Here is an 18,467-nt window from a genome sequence, read left to right as displayed (position 1 = left end):
TAGGGGAGAGCAGAGTAATGTGACTCACTTCTCCTATATCATATCCCTTAAAGCCATGTGAAAATGATATAGGGCCTAGTATGTAAAAAGTATATATGTTTTCTCATAATTCAGAACATTTCTCACCTATGGAAATCATTAAAATGACAATAAATACCAAATGGCAATAAATAGGAAAGACGAAGACAAGGACGAGGCAACAGATTAAGACCAGACAAATTAGCGGGGTAAAAGTAAAACACAAACCCTACGAAAGACCTTCTATGACTGTAGTCTCCTCTCTTGTCATGTGTAGTGTGATGTGGTGTGCTGGGGCAGCAGCATTACAGCAGCTGAGGTAAAGAAACTGAACAAACTGACGAAGAAAGCTGGGGTTCAGCAAGTCATGTGTTCCCTCTGCATTCAGAATGATTAATGATAGACACATTTTCTAGCAAGGGACTTGACACTGGTGTGCATGTGTGTGTGTGTGTGCACTGAAGCAGCTAGCTGTTTAGGAGGAGTCAGAGAGGCATGGGGGAGGGGGTTGTATTTATTTATTATTATTATATCATTTTATGGGTTTAATTTGTTATACAGTTCTGTCTACCTCTGTATATGCACATTGACCACTTGAATTTCCCTTTTGGGATAATTAAATTGACTTTGACTTGTGTCTGTTCTGCGCTGCAGCCTTGATCCTGTGGGGGGACAGGAGGATGAGGACAAAACTGTCATCAATCCTGGGCAACACCAACCCCCTGCATGGAACTGTGGCAGCCCTGCCGAGCCCACTGAGAGGCAGACTATACTCCACCCAAACTGTAAAACAGAGAGGTACCGCAGGTCCTTTCTTCCCTCCGCAGAGTTAGACTGTACATGGTGATGATGGTGGTGATCTGAGAAGATAGCAGCATGTAGATCTTTCTTTTATACAGGAATTATATAATGGAATAGCCTCCCATGAAATATCACAATGGCAGAAACGAAAGAAAATGTTTTTTAAACAAAGGGTTAGAGTTTTGTTGTGGAATTAAGTAGAGAACTAGAAATGTGACGGAATGTGATGGTAATCATGATATACTTGTACAGCTAATATTCAGGCCAATACGGCTTGCTCCCGAAAATCAGATAATATTTTTATTCAAGCTAAGAGTCCCAATCACCCTCCTTAACTCAGCATGCCATGCCACCTCCCTACTTCCACCCTATCGACCCACAAAAAACAATTAAAACTTAGCCTCCAGGTAGGCCCTATTGTGCAGGTTAACGAGGAGCAATTGTGTGCCAATCTCATAGGTGATCATCGTCTGCAGCTAAACAAAGCAGCATACTTGACTTACCCTTACATTTGCATCGTACATCAACCAGCAATTAACTTCATGTTCAACAGTTGTATACCATGTACCTCAATCATTGTAAAGATGTAAATGCATGTATTGACTGGGCATTGTGTTGCTTGTATCAACAAAAAACAAGAAAAGATTTGCGCTGCCCATATAAAAAAGGCATGTCATTTTAAGGCGTACCAAGCTCTTGAAGATGATTTGAAACCTTTTGTTGAAAATAACATCCCAATATGTTTGGATTAATGTTGGGGAGACTGAATGATGGATCAGTGATAGACCACACCTTGGACGGAAAAAGATCAAGCAAAATCCCATCATGCATGTCAAGGACATTTACGGTCTCCTGTTGCAGCAAGCTTTAAAAAAAAAAAAGACACCAAAGGGGCATTTTCCGATCCCTCCCTGTCTCTCTCCACACTCATTTCCTGTCTATCCTTCACTGTCCTGTCAATAATGAAGGCAAAAAGTCCCCAAAAATACTTTAAAAAGAAAAAGGAAGACTCAACCAACGAAATGAATACTGTCAGCCCCAAGAAAGTAAGGTTGAGTTTTAATGCCAGACTAGCATGTGAAGGACTACAGTGTGTTCACTGTGAAAAACGTGGAGGTGATACCACTGAAACCATTTACAGAGTTAGGAGTGAGAACGGCTCAAAAAATCTCCACAAGAGGAGGAAACAGAGCCCACCAAGCCCCCAGCATGTCTGCTGTTCGTCTTAGTATATGACTGTGATTTATGGTGTGGTTGTATAGCTTATTGTGCGAGTATGTGCTTGTAATGTCTGACCGTATTTGTGTTTGAGTGTGCATGTATGGTGCGCAATGTCCTTGTGTACATGTCTTGTGTACTGAGCTGTTGCCCCCCATTCCTGTCTTGTATGCTTTGTTTTCATATTGGCTGTAACTAAAACAAAGACTATCTATTTAGGCCCAGCCGTGGCCAACCGGTAGGGCACTCGCCTGCCATGCGGCTGACCCGGGTTCGATTGTCCTATCAAATAAAGTCGGAAAAAAAAAAAAAAAAAAAAGACTATTTATAGGCGCCCTTGCAATGCCAGATACATGGAAAAACAATATAATAAGAGAAAAGCGTCTGAAGGGAGAGAGTTCCAAGAACACAATGGGACAGGAGAGACTACCAATGGCCTTGGGGCCACCCGGCACATCCCAGCACTGCTTTAGGTAAAAGAAAAGAAGTTGTCAGCTACAGACTGATGCTGAGAGAAGATATATCTTCAACGAATTCTGTTCCATGCCCTCCTGGGGGACGCGCAAAGTTTATATCCAGACTCTAGTTGAAAATGTTCATGTAAAAGACAAGAGAGTTGTTTGGGATTCGAAAAAGGCGTCCAATGCCGGATACATGGACGAGAAACATCATAAAAGAAAAGCGTCTGAAGGGAGAGACCTACACAAACGCATTGAAACAGGAGAGACTAACAACAGCCATTTACCCACCCGGCACATCCCAGCACTGCTTTAAGTCAAAGAAAAGAAGTTGTCAGCTACATTCTGATGCTGAGAGAAGATATATCTTCAACGAATTCTGTTCCATGTGTAACGGAGGCTAACTAGCACAGAGTTGGCGTGGAACGTTGGTAAACCTCCCTCCGATAGCCTCATACAGTCTCGTGCCGTTGGGCCGAGAGACTAGTCTCTTGGCCCAGCGGTATCGTACTGTGTCTCCCATTGCCGAACCGTTGTAGTTGACGAGGATGCAGGTTCGGGGGGGGGTGAACAGGTGCAAGATGACCTCCGTCACACATGCCCTCCTGGGAGATACGCAAGGTGTATATCCAGACTCTTGTTGAAAATGTTCCAATTAAACAGAATTATGTTCTGGATTCAAGGAGAATGACTCTGCTATACCAACTGCAACTCTAAGATGGATGAAATTAATACCAACATGGGTGTTTCACAGAAGCGAAAACGTGACGTTTCGAAGAGGACAACCAGACTGCTTCCAACAGGGCGGGGTCATCTCTATGTTCCCCGTGTCCTTAGGACCCTTAAAAAAAAAGGGGGTTCTTTGTTCCCCGCTGCTTCCAAGTAGACTACTGCCGCACATGGCAAAGCGCAGGTTGTTGTTGCACCTCTGACAGGTTAGGTTTAGGGATAGTTTTGGTCAGGGCACGAATTTACAACTCAGAAACATTGCATTACTGACAGGTTAGGCTTAGGGATGATTTTGGGAAGGGCACAATTTGAAAACTAGTAAACATACAATGCGGGGAACATAGAACCCTTTTTGTTTTTTTTTAAACTAACTTCCCCAGTCCCATACAAAGACATAGAGGAACATAGGACCCGGGAAACATTGTTACGCTCCCAACAGTGCACCGTCAAGGGTTGCAAGAAATACAAGCAAAACATTTTAATAAACAAAATTTCGCCTCGTTCCAATTTTGGACAGATGATGTTAAAATGCTGTGTTGTCCATGACCCCCTCATGTTTTATTGATGAATCTGTTCTGTTCCACATTTGGTATTGGCCTCAAAACCATTGGATCATGGATAACTGCAGATATGGAATATAAGTCAGGCACAGAAGGCAATCATCAAAATAAACCATAGAGTGTGTTTTTTGGCCAGAATTTCAACATTTCTAAAAGGACTGAAGCATCGGGCCTCAAGATGAAAAGACTGCAGACAAAGCGCAATCCAGTGAAACACTCTCAGTGAGGACAAAGGGCCTTCAGTGCGTTCTTCTGTGCTCCCAGACAAAAGCGAGTACAATGTACATGTGTCCAAGACCAAGGACATGTGTATTGAATTCAGACACCCGTCTGAAATTCAGACACAAAAATCTGTAACCATACCACAACCAAGATTAATGTCGCTTCCATTAATCTTGGTTGTGGTATGGTTACAGATTTTTGTCAGCCTCAAGCTGAGAAGGCTGCAGATAAAACACTTTCAGTGGACAATGAACCTGCAATGCGTTCTTCTGTGCCCTCAGACAAAAGCGTTAAGTCAGTAAACCCAGCCATGAGCTATGCTAGTGTGACCGGTGGTCATGCTGAACTTTTATTCTGACGGGGTAAACGACACTCCCCTTTCTTTCCGGTGTGTAGCCTAAAACGTTCCGGTGGTAGCTAGCTAGCAAAACGCTGTGTCTTCGATACTGTAGAGTGTGGTGCTTGCACACCGCTCCCTCTGTCCCTCCGTTTGTGGTCGAGCCATCGTACGGGAAAGCCCTGTCCATCCGCACCGGCGTGAACCCAGCTGGCAGTCGGCTACTGTTTTGGAGCTTGTATGCTGAGCTAGGCAAACTCGAGTATCACTGGTGGCGTGCTTCCACTTCGTGCCCTTTGTGGTTGACCACTTGCGTGCCGCTTCGAGAGAACCAAAGTTTCCTTGATGCACGGTACCCAGCTGGTACCCGGCGTGACCCATATCCCGACTTGCGCAAACCTGATCTGGATGAGGAGTTGGTGCCTTCGACTACACTGATGCAGTGTCACTAGAGAAGGGGGGCATCACTGTTCTTTTCCCAACCTTTTTTCTTTTTTGTCCTTTCGTGTAATAGGGATTAATGAATGAACAATTAAGTATCATTGGGCATCGTGCAATATAAAACTAAATTCTTGGAACCTGTTTTGCTGTAGGGAGCAGGCTTGTACGAAATTCCGAATTGAATGAATTTGAATTCAAAGTAATGCCATAATACGAACACTAGGTGGTGTCATTACCTTGAATTTCTTTGAATTTAAGCTACACCACCCATTGAGAGTACATAGAACACCACCACCTGGTGTTCATATTATGGCATTACTTTGAACTCAATTTCATTCAATTTGGAATTACGTACAAGCCTGGTAGGGAGGGACCAAAAGACAAGGTAGCAGAGAGAGTTTATGGGTAGTACGAGAGAGGAATCTCGCTACTTTTTCCGGGTGGTACTGTCCACTATGTGGCGCCATCCAGACAGCGCAGAGGAGCGCCAAGGAGCGCAGAGGCGTCCCATGGAGGTCCCATGGAGCTCAACCACGATGCTGCCATTGCTTTGGGAGAGAATTGGTATCATCGTTTCATTTTATTTTTCCAAAAGGCAGGATAGATTATCCTTTCAAACAGCAGTTAGTTTGAATGTTTAAACTTGCTGGATCTTTGTAAAATACGTCTTTATTGTCAATATGACGTCACGAGTGGCTTCACACACTGCGTTTGGATTGGTCGGCCGGCTGCATTGCTGTGATCACGACGGCCGTAAAGCAATTTTGTTAGCAAGATGCTAGCGGAGCCTGACTCATAAATGCCAAAGCTGTAGGAAATCAGAAGGACATAACTCCCATGTTATTGTATATTTCATTGAAATCCACATTGGTTTCACAGAACTTACAGTAATATTGTCAAGTTTCAGCAGACAGCGAGCACAATTGTCAGTTATTAGCGCCAGCCTTATGACCTCTGCTGTCTCGACAGCGCTCCCTAGGTGAACTGCAGGCACGGGTTTGAGGGCGAGATTCAACACTGTATGTAAACCCACTGTGGAGGTAGTCTAACAAGTGTGTGTGTGAGCGTGTGTGTGCAGTGGCCATCTTGATACTTGTCCTTATGGCTGCTATGTTTTTGTTTTCTTAGTGTGGGGTTTTTTGTGTGTTTCTTTTCATTTGTTTTTGTGTATTTTCTTTACTAATCCTGTTTGCTGTGAATAGCTGTCATTGGTCTACCTCTAGTGCAATTCTATATTTTGCACATTTTGCACATTTAGCACAATTTTGTACCTGTTGAACGATTGCCCTTTTTGAATGCTGTATATATATATATATATATATATATATATATATATATTCATGACCTCTATTTTTCATATCTGACTGAGCCCAAGAGGCATATATTTTAAATACAAGGAAGAATGACTAACAGAAAATAAAAAGAACTTTGAATTGTACGACAGTTGCATCTCTTGTTATTCACGTTAACCTGTTGCGGGGAAAGTCGAATCAAGTGTTTGATGGTTGGGTTCTCTCACCCTAACAAATGAGTTTACATTTCTATTTACACATTTTGTTACAATGGAGGATTTATTTTTATCCACATGTTGCGTTTACACCTAAACAAGAGAAAACAATACCCTGCTACATGGAAACAGCACCTTATTTGGACCCATGGGTCCCCCTCATTCATTCCATTACCAAGACTTTCACAGGTGCAGCACAGGCCTCGTAATTACTTGCGCTCAGGTGCTGCGAATGATGGCTGTGATTGACAGTGGTTAAATGGACACCAGACACCACATTTTGTATGTTTTTATTTTCCCTCGCATTTGGTATACTCATGAACAACCATCCGGATACTTTGCTCTTAAATTTGCGTTACGCCCCTTGTGGGTGAAAACAAACCGAATGTCTCATTGACTTACATGCAACATCGGCTAGCCTAAATGAACACATTCCATGCTTCAGCCACGGCTGTTTGGTTGTATTATTTGAACAGCCGGCAATCCAACACGTTTTCGGCATGTTGCGTCTGAGCAGCGCTAGTCTAGAGGTCCGTATCTTTCGTTTATTAAACCCCAACATCACCAATTGACTTGCATGGGTTGTTTTCCCCCACAAATGGGCGTAACGCACATGGAAAACGTCACACCGTTCATGAGTATAGTGGTAGTTGTGATGATGATTTAATGACAATGCCAGCTGCTGTGACCCCCTTCCCTCTTTAACTTTTTAACTCTTATCTTTATTATGCTGCTAATGCACTTTTACTAATGTACTTGTTTTTAACAGAAATATCTCTGTTTTCTATAACATGTCTGTTTTCATCTATCTTATATACTTTTAACCTCCTGGTCCAAGTAAACACAGACATTGAGAAAATCATTGTCTAGAGTGATGGCTGTGGATATCAGAATCAGTGTACTAGGTCAGCAACACCTACTTTCATCTGGTCAAGAAGCATGATGACAGCATTAAGCAAATGTGTGACTCCATGTACAGCGTAATAGAATGCTGCATCGTGAAAGATGTTTACACTCCTGAAGATTACATTGTCATCTTTGAGACTGTGCTCATTAGTTAATCTTGTCTTGGCCAGGACTCCCTGGAAGAAGAGGTTTTTACCTCAATGGGACCTTCCTGGTTAAATAAAGGTCAAATAAAAAATAATAATAATAATAATCCCCATACAGGGTGATTCAGCTATATCACAATGACTTAATTTTACAGCTGTGTAATATAACTGTGTATTTTTTAGTTTTGTTTTAACCTTGTTTTTTTTAAGGAACATCAAACCTCGGAATATCTCCCCCACTGACAAATATCTACTCCAATGTGATTGCAGATATATTTGCCACTGGAAAACTCTGTATATGACTTCATACACAAAAAAGAGAGAAAATGTCTGCAAGTTGAATCTACAAATGATCAGAAGAAAATTATGGCTTGAATAAACTTGCAATAAAGCTCTGTACCCAAATGGAATGAATGAAGAGCTGGACATGTCCTGTTTTCCTTTGCAATCTATTGGGCTTTGTGATGTCTGAATAGCATTAGTCTTTTAACTGGTCTTTGTAATTGATAACACCTGATGAACTCTGTAAATGGTGGCTCCATTGTCATACCCAGGTATGCAACGTTTGCACCTTTCTTTTTTCCCCCTTTTCTGTCTTGCACCATTCTGAATAAGGCTCCGTAGCCCCTTAATGCGCGCCGTACCTCCAGTGGCACGTTGTAATAGTCACTGAAATGTAAGTACCATAGCACTACAATACTTTGATACAACACAGGTCCTTAAGTAATGCACCACAACTTGGTCATTACCATACTGGTAACAACAAATGTATAAAACCGCGTCAAGGGGTTAAAGTTAAAAATTTTTTTTAAAAAAAACCTCTGTCCTCTGCCAAATATTCTTATATCTGCCTCACCCCAAAGAGCTCTTCTACTGGACCCTACTCTTTCCTGCCCAGTCAGAGTGGCAAACAAAAAGTTGTTTGGCTCGGTGAAAAGTAGCCAGAAGTTGTCATGGCGTCACTCTTGACACATTTGGTACGTTTACATGAGGCATTTAAATCCGATTTAACTCACTTTAAATCTCATTAAAACTTAATTCCACTTTAAAAACATCATGTAAACACTTACCGAACAGGATTTAAGTTTATTCCGATTTAAACTTAAGTCCGATTAAAGTGGGTGGTTTATTCCTCTTTTAAATCCGATTAAACACGTTCCTCTGTCATGTAACCTTTTAATCAGAATTACAATAAATCCGGTCGTTCCACGCATGCTCGTTGACCACACGATGGCGCCAAGAGCCCGTGCTCTTTGTCAGTGAGAAAAAGATGGCGGCACTTCCTGTTGATTTTCACATGAAAGTTTTGCTTAATTTAAAGTCCCTAAGCGACTATAAATGTTGTGGCTTCCATATATTGGTGTAAAAGTGCCCCACGAAGTAATTAAGCACAACAAAGTTACTCCACATCACCCTTTCACCAGTTCGTTTTTCTAAGCTAGGAGGGTGCTAACTAGCATTTGAAAGAACCAGACCCAAAGGGGATTTTACCAGCCTTGAGTCCACTGAGGGAATTCATTTTCGGGCTGAAGATAAGCTTGTGTCCCAGTAGTTCCCCGGAGGTTTGGCGACCACGCCCCCACGCCTTATTTGGCTCACTCAGCACGTGCGTCCTCAGTCCAATCGCAATGCTTTATTTTCCCCAGACGTTTAATCGCATTTAAGTGAAATTGCCATGTATACACGTCGCAAAATAACTCTTAATCCGATCTACTTAAATCCGATCTATTAGATCCGATTCAAAACATCATGTACACGTAGCAATTGATACCTAGACAACGTGCCCATATGCCCGTGTTCATAGTACAAAAGGGCAGAGCTAGCTACTTTTTACAGATCAGAGCTAATCTGCAGCCCTGCACAACCCTGCGAAACAATGACGTTAAAAACAATGATTTGGTCACTGAAAAGGTGGGTTTTTAAAAGTTGCTTATTTCGCTAGATGAGGATTTTAGTCGCCAGGGACGGCAAAAAGTCGCTAAATCCAGCGTCAAAGACGCTTAATTGGCAACACTGTACCCAGTTGCCCGCTTAATTGGCAACACTGTACCCAGTCGGCCATCACCCTGATGTAGGGTGACCAGATTTTTATAGTCTAAAACTGGGACACTTCGTCCGTGACTGAAGTACAATATTTGGCGGGCGGTTCTGGGGGTCCTCCCCCAGGAACATTTTTTTTTTTTAGATGCAATTTCCTGCATTCTAAGCAATTTTAGAGGTCGGAATGACAAATTGCAACTGACTCCTTCAGACTTTTCATACAAGCGCTGGTTGCCATTAATTGTGGCAGGTAGGCCTAAACATGTAATCTTTTCCATATATTTACCCTGATAGACATGGCGTAATGTAGTGGGTGGCCAAAACCAGGACATATGTGTGTCCCGAGAGAGTTTGCTCGGGACATGGGACACACAACTCCAAACCGGGACTGTCCCGGTCAAACCGGGACGTCTGGTCACCATCACCCTGATGAGGAAATACAATGACTTGCAGTCAAAAGAAATACTAGCAAGAGTTGCCCACAAGTACTACGCACTCTCAGAAACAGTGATGCCAAATTTGTCTGCTCAAACCACCGTGCTAAAGGTTCACTAAAACCGCCAAAAATGCACTAAATTCCATCCAATTTCAACAAATCACATTGGTTTCAATGGGCTCAAAACGGCATAAAAGACACCAAATGGTCATTTTTCCCCCCGATTTTGGCATAAAAGACACCAAATGGTCATTTTTACCCGCAGACGGCCATCCCAAGTAGCCCAACACTGCTCAGAAATAAAAGGTACTGTGAGGGTACTTCAGGTCCAAAATTTCACAAATGTACCATTAGAGGCGGGCATATACTTGATATTTTCAATCCTCTGATATTGAACTCTCGCACACTCCACGAGGAAATTTAAATGTTCACATCTCACAACTCATGTCCTCCTCATACAATACATTCATTTTTTGTTTTGGTAAACGGTTGAGTGCAGGCGCAGCCAGGGATTCCAAAATGCTAGCCGGCTAGGTGTTAAAGATTGGAAGTTCCATTGGACCAGTGGGGGTCACCTATAGCCTAGCGCAGCCAGACCCGTACAGCAAAAAGCTGTACCAGGGTCTAGGAGAGCTGGGCAGCAGTGTGGGCGGGATAAACGGTTGCTTCAGCACTCAACGTCACGCAATTGGATGGCAAACAACCAATCCCCACACACTTCTGTGTAACGTCACAGCTGTCTCGTACACGCGACACGCCCCTTTGATGTTGAAGCGGCAATTTCGAGCCGTCGTAGCAGTGAATTCGTGTGATGACCACAGCCACAAACAAGTTTCCTAATAAATCATGTTTTCACTTATACAGTTCAAAAATGCATCGTTTTCAACCACATGGCCCTCCTTGATCAATCAGCGAAATGTCGAGCAATTTGGGGCTTGTTAAATGGTTATATTTATGATTGTTGTCAACATGGCATGTTCGGTGTTAGCTAGCTAGCTGTATACCCATAACTAATACATGGCTAGCCGCTAGGTCGGTAGACCAGGTGTCATTCCCATCTATTTAGTAAGCGACTTACAGACTTTCAAAGCTCCCAAATATCTCGTTTGTAATGACATGAATCTTATTAGAATTTGGGGCAGGCATATAATACAAGGCTGGATACCTAGCTCTGCTATTGACGACAGGTTAGCTAGCCACTAGCGAGGGCCTCTTTGTAGGTGAAGCGGCGACTTCCAGCCGTCGTAGCAGTGAATTCGTGTGATGACCACAGCCACAAACAAGTTTCCTAATAAATCGTGTTTTCACTTATACAGTTCAAAAATGCCTCGTTTTCAACCACATGACCCTCCTTGATCAATCAGCAAAATGTCGAGCAATGTGGGGCTTGTTAAATGGTTATATTTATGATTGTTGTCAACATGGCATGTTCGGCGTTAGCTAGCCAGCTACCCATAACTTTCCCGGATTGTCGCTCCCAACGCAGGACGCTCCCCGGTCAGCTCGCTCCCACTAGCCAGACTATCGATCCCACCTTCATATAACGGAGCTAGTTATCTTTTTGATGTTAGTTTTTTGTTTCTAACCCTAGTTTTTTTTTCTAAGACTAACCCTAACCTGGATACGTCTGTGTTGTTGACGACAGGTTAGCTAGCCACTAGCTTGGTAGACTCGGTGTCATTCCCATCTATTTAGTAAGCTACTCAAAGACTTCCAAAGCTCCCAAATGTCTCGTTTTTAATGGCATGTGTCTTGTTAGAAATTGGGGCAGCAATTTCATTCTACACCTACAGTAGTGGTCTGATAATAACGTGTGACTATCTGGTTCTGTAAAATGCTCAACTTAGCTTACCGAGCTAGTTTAAAACATCGAATGATCAAATGGTAATGTGTTGAGATCTATTTGTGCCCCATAAGTTCATGGTGTAGGCCTATTATTACATCAATCCATGTCAGCCACGAAATGTATTATCATCCAGGCTTTTTAAATTAAGTAAACACTTTCGTGCTGTACGTAGCACGGACGGACACCATGCTTCTTCTTAGAAAGTTTCCTGTTTACTAGGTAGCCCGGCCCCCCTCGCGATTTGATTGGCCCTGTCATCGGATAACTTTCAGCCTCGCAAAACGACCGGGGTCCGCTAGACTGCCCCCGGGAGCAAATTCAATTTGCGGTCGCTAGGGGCGTCTAGATTTCTAGGCTAGGTCAGCTCTATGTTCCCACAGCCCATTGGTCCCACAGCCCAAATGGTCCCAGCTTATTAATGCTGCTCCATGTTCCCACAATTTTAAGAAATTATTCAAATAGAAGGCATATGCTCTACAACTCAATGTTCCCACATTTCTAAGTAAACTAAGAAAGAACCAATAGGCCTAAAAATAATGTTAAAAATCTTAGTGATGTGGGGACCAATGGGCTGTGGGAACATAGACACGCTCCCGGACCAGTGTAGTGCATGCTAAAAAAACGTCAGCTGGATGTTGTAGTGGTTTCTGTACGCCTACTAACTCTATTCTGGGATAATTATCTTATTGTGAGTACATCAGAATCAATTCCAATGCTTTGTAAATCAAGTTTTAATGTATCAACAGTCACACCTGAGAAGGATGTTTGAGTGGCGTTAGCATCCAAATAATTAGAATCTGCCGCCGACAGCAAAACCCTGCCTTGTGAGTGTCGTTCACGAACGAGCCGGTTCTTTTGAACGGCTCCCTGAAGTGAACGATGGAAATCGGATCACAGCTGGGGGAGCCACTCGGCCGTTATTTTGTTAATTTTTCATTAATTTTAAGCACGTGACTTCGACCAGAGTAATTCAATTTGGGGGGAAACACAATTGTTTGCCTTAAAGAGTGGCAAAAACAGTCTTTAGAAGCAGGAGAATATACAGTTGTTGTTTGGACAAAATTACCTCGAGGCAGAGTCAAATTATTACATTCTAAACACTGAATAAATCATTTAAAAAAGAGACAAAAGAGCTAGTTTTTTAAACGGCTCTTTGAAAGGAACAAGCCACTAAGATCAGTGTTTCCCAACCTTTTTGTCTTGCGTATCCCCTAAACCTCTTAGCTGTGCCATAAGTACCCCCCAATTCATGTTCTATATCGCTTTCTCTGTCCGGATGTGACTGCTCCATACATTTGCTATGATAAAAACATCTTTCCAAGTACCCCCTGCAGTGTGCTCGCGTACCCCTATTGGTACACGTACCCCTGGTTGGGAAACATTGCACTAAGATCCGGATCCCGTCAAAGAGCCATAAATCCCATCTCTACTTGTGAGCATTGGCAACACAACATAGTGACATGATAATATGCTCTTCAAAACGTCACAGACAGTACAGTATGAGAGTAAGTGTATAAAACCGTAAGTTGACAGGACAACAGTTCCTTGTCATACACTTTACAGGGCTCCAATGGGACTTAAGATGATAAACACATAGCCGCCTGGCATTTTGGAATCCCTGGCTGTGTACGCTTTCGATTGATTACCAACAGCTGGAACCCATGTAGGCCTATAACTGATTGTTTCTATACGAGCCAGTCGGCTTTGGGTAGAATGCTCCCATTGTGCGACACAATGGGCATGTTTTCCGGGTCTGCAAAGGAGNGATTTCCAGCCCAAAAAATGTTCAAAATCCGCCTAGACACACAAAATCATTATTGTTTGCACCTGCTCAGTATATAAACCTGGACTCCACATTTGTGCCACCAGTATTATCTGGGGGAGAAATGCTAACAATGTTTGTTGACAAGGTATATGCCCCCACTACTAGCAACTCCTTGATGAATAGGGCGGCTTTTCTTGTGTTTTTAGTGACAAGACCATTGTTTTCCCAACACATCCGTAACTCTGCAGCGTTGTCAGACGCTGCCTCTTGAGGGGCATTTAAGAAATTGTGCTACTGAGATGGTTTTCAGTGCGTGCTTAAATTCCAGTGCTGTGGGTGTTGGGTTACGCATTCTAATGCAGCCAAAGAAATTTTCCAGGCAGTCCTTGGACAACTGAGAAGTGAGGAAAAATGTGAAGCCCTGTGAAAGAACCTCAGCCTGGATTTCAAAGATAGAAGAAGTTGAAAGAATGATGCCTGTCTGCACAGGATGGTAGCATGTCATTTTTCCGACACCCCTTTGGTCCGATTAGTCAATATTCCGAAAATTTCCCATTAATCCTACAGCCCACTAACTCGAAATAATTAAATGAAACCCTTTGCTCCGACAGCTCAATGTTCCGACCAATGGCTGTTTGGGGTTGGTCATCATCCCAGGACGTATGTCCTGCTTTTCCCGGTGCCAAGTAGACTTCAGCTGCATGCGCTGCGACGAGCACATAGATGCCGTCTGAGTCGGTCTTGCTGTGCCCTTACCAAAACCACCCCTAAACATAACCTGTCATTAATGCAATGTTGCCAAGTTTTACAATTGTGCCCTACCCAAAACCATTCCTAACCTTAACCTGTCAGTAGGCTATTGCAATGTTTCTGAGTTTTAAATTTGTGCCTTGACCAAAACTTTCCCTAAACCTAGGGTTGCCAACTGTCAATGAAAAAAATACGGGACACTTCATTGTGGCGGGGATCTGGGGGTCCTCTCCCAAAAAATGTAGCAATTTTTAGATGTAATTTCCAGCATTTTAACGTCCCGTGTTCCGTTTCAGTTCAATACGGAACCCGTACTTTTGTCTCTAAATACAGGATGATTCCGTATTTCAAGGGACGGTTGGCAACCCTACCTAGACCTAACCTGTCACAGACAGATGCATGACCACTGCGCAGGCTGTCAGAGATGACGGTGATCTAAAGCAGCTTTTGGTCGGAACATTGGACTGTCGGGACAAAGGGTTATCCGAGACTAAGTGCTGTAGGATCAATGGGAAATGTTCGGAACATTGACGCATCGGACCAATGGTGCGTCGGAAAAATGAGCGGACCCCCACAGGATTACAGTTCCCCTTAAAGGGAAAGAAAGTTTTTTTGCATGTGGGGCCTTATTTCTGGAATAAAACACATCACTCTACACACCCATACCACTTTTTTTCCCATTTGATGCAGTTTGGAAGATTTTGTGTCAGACGGTATCCACTCAACGGTAGCCGTAGGGGCAACATTTCCAAGCCCATAAATGACTTTCCCCCACTTTTTAAACGTTGTGCAGATGTGCCATAGTCGAATCAAACACTTCCCGCGTCTGTCACACCCCCGCCTACTTGTACTCATTTATTTCTGAAAACGGCAATGAAGGCGGCACCGTGACGTCATCGGCTGGCGACACTATTTATTTTGACAGCCGTAAGCTGGCTGCCATTGCATTGCATGTTGCGGTCTGTGTTTGCAATTAAGCAGTTAGCAAGCAAGGCTGTGAAAACTTCCTCTTTTACAGAAGATGGCAGAAGATTCTGACTTTGAATTCGAAGATGACTTTGTGTATGATGGCCGTCCGTATCGTTTTGAGCCTGAGTATACAGATGAGGAGCTGTTGGAAAGAAGAAGGCAGAGACAGGCTGGAACAGCGGACCAAGCTACAACCAGTAGCGCGCTCACGAACAGATGGTATCTGGTGGTGCTCTTGTGGACACGTTCTATTATGAAAACCGAAAATGAATGTCTGTGCTGTATCGAATGGGATTTGCGTCCAGGAGGTGAACGGCTGGGTGATTCTAACCAGGCATGGGTCATTCCAGCTGGAATCAGCAAATTTCTGAAAAATCTCCCACTCGACCCCCTCGGATTTGCCTGAAAAAAATGTATGTGATGGCTTAAACATCCAATAGATCATATCCACAATATCAGAACTCAGCTCTGGATACTTTTGGCACAAAAAATCTGTAAATAAGTACACCCCCTACGCTTGTTTTAGCGACATTGCATGAGTGACCATGTTCAGACTCAATTATCTCCAGAACTATTTGTGTCAGATTCATTATATTTTCAGGGCTAAGAGTCCCAGACCTGAATATCATATATTACAATTTGCAGCACTGTAAGTCAAATCACACCGTAATAATGTGCCTCTACTTTTTGTAGATATCATATGTTCTAGGGTTTCCAAATGTCTGTAAAAACCTCAAAGTTCTACATGTAAGGTTCATCCTTGGTAAATGGTCTGATATGTACCATGACTTTCTCATCATAGTATATCTAACAAAAGGCTCCAATGGTTGTTGAGATACAGAGGTCCAAAGATGGGAAAAAATTAATTTGCACCAATGTTTGGAGCAATATTTCCAATCTATGATACTAGTTAGGAACTTTCTGTTTGGTGTTTCTGAAAGAGGATGTTTTTTTTAACAACATATAAAAAAATTGGGATGGTGTTTTGCCTCATTCTTTTTATAACGGACTTCAAAATCTCAATTGGCTACAATTACTTGAAGCTATGAGGACCATGTCACCAACCGACTTGTCACAACTCTCAAATCCATGGCTCTGATGTCACCTTAATAGTGAAAACAAGATGGCTACCCTGTGAATGACAAAGCAAATTCTAGGGAAACCATAACACTTGGAAATGAATTGATTGATGCCACACAGCAAGAATAGCACATTGCACATGGCTTTGATAGATATTAATTATTTTAATTGTAAAATCATAATAATCATCATCATCATCATTTTAGTAGTAGTAGTAGTAGTAGTAGTGGTAGTGGTAGCGGTAGTAGTAGTCTTGGAATAAAGTGATGAAATAGGAGAGGATTAAAGAATTGTAGCACTCTTGTTTGCAACAAGGACTCCCATCCTAACTAGTCTTTCAATCAGCACCTGTAACGTTATATTTGCTATGAAGCTTGTGTCTTACTCATTAAGTTATCAGCTGTATTGCCAAATAACTTAATTCATACTGGCTAGAGATTCCCTCAGACTATTTTGACAGCATGGTCCTGGAGTTTTAGTTAGAAGAGTTTGCTTGCATGCAGTATTCAATATCAGGTGAATATTGAAGGCACAGAAGTTCATATTGGCACCAGACAACCATGTGGTTCTTGTCACATCGTTGCGATCTAATTCGGCTGCTTGCATCATTATAATATTATACCACTGCAATGCTGACAAGTGGATTGCAGGTTAGCAGCAGTGATTATAATAACCATGGATTGGATACTTGTAGACAATGTTCATTACTTGTAAAATTCATCATCACATTGATCCAGGTGAGATGACGGAAGCCGAAAGGAGGCTTTGCAGCATGTAAAAGCGTTCAGATATGGTGGTGGATTGGGGGCGGGGCACAGTTCTACAGTCAGGGTACCTCTGTCGTGGTGACTTTTGGCGGGGGTGGGACTGTTTTATGGTCGCATAGGAAAGTAAAAGTTGATTAGAGATGACACATAGGAGGAGACAGTTTGTAAAGAGGTATCCTGATTGTAGAACTTCCCGCCCCCCATCATCCTCCCCTGACCGAAGTGCCCTGAGCATGGTGGTGGTATCCTTACTGAAATCAATACCTATGTTGTCATTGTCCTTCAAGGTACCAATTTCATTGTACCTGTACAATGACAATAAAGTCTCATTCAGGTGTTCCTCATTGAATTGCTAATGACGGATGGTTGCACACAACAATATGAATGCAGATACCTAATGCACCATCAATGACAATGGCAAGCTACCTTATAAAGTCAACTCATAAGATGCAGCTAGTGAATGAAAGTCAAGTGTGTATAAAATCATTTGTCACAGGCCAGAGCATTGAAAGTTCCTGACTTGTTTAATACATTTCTTTTTTTTTTCAAATATTAAATCACCATCAAGGAAGTCATATCAACACCTTGTTTTATTTCCAGAGGTTGTTTTTTTATGACTTCTCTCAAAATGGTACTTCTCTCAACCATCTTGAATTTATTGCTAATGTAGCGCCAGTGAGAACATGTTGCGTAGTCACTTGATCATCTGGCCGATAGTACACTTAAAAAGATGAGGCCAGAATCCCTGAAAAAAATCAGAAATACTGAGCTGAACAAACAGCTTTGCCTGGGCCCGGGATAAAGTTGTCTGAAGAGACCCCTTCCCAATACTTGCAATGTAATGAGTACCCAATCTTGATTCCCCCATGTCCTTGGCCCAGAACAATTCACCACTTCCGCTTCCCTCTGCACTATTTGATCACAGGCTTATGTCACACCGCAATGCGCTTTACGGTCATTAAAAGGAATGAGGCAAAACACCATTCTATTTTTTTGCTATGTTGTTAATAAAAATATCCTCTTACAGACACAACAAAAAACAAGTTCACAGCTGGTGTCATACTTTGGAGGTATTGCTCTAAAAAATGGTGGGTTTTTTTTTCATGACGCCACTTTGGATGGATTTGAGGGATGCATGCCACACTGCATTGAGATTTGAAAAGGCATTATACAAATAAAGGGGCAAAACACCATCCCAATTTTTAGATATGTTGTTAATAAGAATATCCTCTTTGAGAAACAACAAACAGCAAGTTCACAACCGCTGTCATATATTGGAAATATTGCTCCAAACAATGGTGTTTTGTTTCCTTCCCTTGATGCTGACTTCCTGGAACTATTTTGGAACTATGCCATTGGCTCCATGAGCCGCCATCTTTGTGTGAAAATGGAACACAAAAATCAAGGGGATTGGCCACCTTCTTAGGATGGAATTGAGGGTTAAGTCAGATATACTGAAATACTGAGCTGA

Source organism: Engraulis encrasicolus, chromosome 15 (genome assembly GCF_034702125.1).
Source record: "Engraulis encrasicolus isolate BLACKSEA-1 chromosome 15, IST_EnEncr_1.0, whole genome shotgun sequence".
NCBI lineage: Eukaryota > Metazoa > Chordata > Actinopteri > Clupeiformes > Engraulidae > Engraulis > Engraulis encrasicolus.
Note: the sequence above shows the minus strand (reverse complement) of the source record.